Raw genomic sequence first — 2,232 nt, 5'->3', positions numbered from 1 at the left:
ATAAGTGTTTATATTAATTAATAGTATAATATATGAAAAGGCCGCTTAGCTAAGTATAGATAAAATGAATTATTATAATCGACAGGATAAATCTATCTTATTAATTTAGTGAGAAGTCAATTATATGGGGAATCGGACATTCTTAATACGGATGGAAATAATGAATTTATATTAGTTAACAAGTGCCTTATCAAGTATTCTTAAAATATTTATTAGGTGTTAATATTAAACAGTTTGTATTAAGAAATATTATTATACTCTTAATTTACACTCTTTACTATATCAGTATCAATATCTCATATAATTCTTTTAATAAAATATTGTAGAAAAAAATTTGTATAATTAAAATTAAAATTCTAAAAATATTTTATAAAAGCACTTGTATTTAAATAACTTGTGAAAAGATAAAATTAAAATTAGTGTATTCAAAGATATTAAAAATTTTAAATTTATAAAAAAAAGGAGAAAAAACTGATTAAGGGACTAATTTGATGCACGACATTAAATTTCAAAGACTAAAATGAGTCATTTAATGTAAAGTAAATGACCAATTTGGTGTAAATATAATGATGGCTAGTAAATTACACGTGGACAAATAATATTGTAACACGTGGCATAATCTGACACGTGGCAAAATAGCATTGTGACACGTGGCGTAACCATCTACGTTAGCATGCCACGTATCGTTGACCAACACGACATCATATCGTTACACGTGGCCAAACTATGAGGTGACACGTGTCACCAAAGGTCCACGTCATCAAGCCACGTCAGCGTATAGTTAATGAAAAACAGGTTAGGGACTAATATGGTGCAATTTTTTTTGTCTAACAGATGTAATTAGTGTAATTGGAATCTCAAGGACTATTTTAGTACACGGCATCAATGTCAGGGACCACTTTTGGGATTTAGTCCAAATAGACATAATTTGTTAGCAAAGAAAGACTTGTTCCATGGCTAGACTTATGAGTCTTATGCAAATCTCTAAGCACGTGTTAGTTTTATTGTAGAAAAAAATTTCCATATTCTTGATCTTCATAGTTTGTATAGCTCCAAGAGGATACTTTTTTGAACAATATATGAGTAAAATTTGTGAATAATTTGGCGAATAGTTTAGAGTGAGAATAAAGAAGTGAGAAAAGATATTATAAATTTAATTAATTATATTGAATAATATATATAATAAAATAATTGAGATGTTACAAAAGTTATTTTTAAAATTTTGCTTTTAAAAGAAAATTCAAATCGATCTGGCGATTTATTTTTAAAAAAATTAAAATTAGAAAGGTTATTGGAAAATTGCTTTTTTAAAAAATAAATAATTACAATTCATCTCACATTTTGTTAATTTTGAATTCGTTCCCTAATTTGTAAAAGGGAGCCACTCAGATAAAAATGTCAATAACGTCTTTTTTTAAAGATGTTTTTTAATAATTAAAATTTAACACATATAATCGATTAAACTGTGTTATTTTTATTAAAATTAGACCAGACAAATCAATTTAACCGAAAAATTAAGAAATTAAATTTTAAACACAAAAATAATACGATTTAATCGATTATATATGTTAAATTTTAATTATTAAAAAATATAAAAAAAACGTTTTAGACAACTTTATCTGAATGACTCCTTTATAAAATACAAATAAACCCAATTTTGGAAATTTGACACTGTTTTATGCCATAAAATTTTTTAGCCCAATTTTGCTTGCAACATATGGTATGCTGGCCTTGATAAAGTGAATAAATATTCGTAGTTTCAATTTTCATACCACTCAAGATTGCATTTTTGGTTATTTATATTTGATTGTATCAAGTAGAAGTAGAACGACTGTGACTTCACACTTTGGTGCTGCCAACATTCCTCTCTCGTGAATGTCATCAATTTTGGACTGTAGATGCTGGCAAGCTCTCTTTATTTTGTGTTTGAAAATGAAAAAATTGACAGGACTATTATTTTTCTGTTATACATAACCGATAATAATCATACTATACAACGGTAGACACGAGTCCAAAAAATAAATACATAAATAAATAAAAACAAAAAGAAAACAAAAAGAAAAAAGAAAAAAAAAATACCGCAGTAGCCAGTAGACACCATTTTCCGCATCAACTTCACAAATCCTTATTTGTATACCTTTTCTCTTTTAACATATTTTTATTTTTATTATAATTATTAATGTGAAAACATTTTACTAAATGATTATATATATTAAAACTTGGAATTTTGGT

This window comes from Arachis ipaensis, chromosome B02 (genome assembly GCF_000816755.2).
Source record: "Arachis ipaensis cultivar K30076 chromosome B02, Araip1.1, whole genome shotgun sequence".
NCBI classification, from domain to species: domain Eukaryota; kingdom Viridiplantae; phylum Streptophyta; class Magnoliopsida; order Fabales; family Fabaceae; genus Arachis; species Arachis ipaensis.
The sequence above is the reverse complement of the archived record's forward strand: the minus strand, read 5'-3'. Positions refer to the sequence as shown.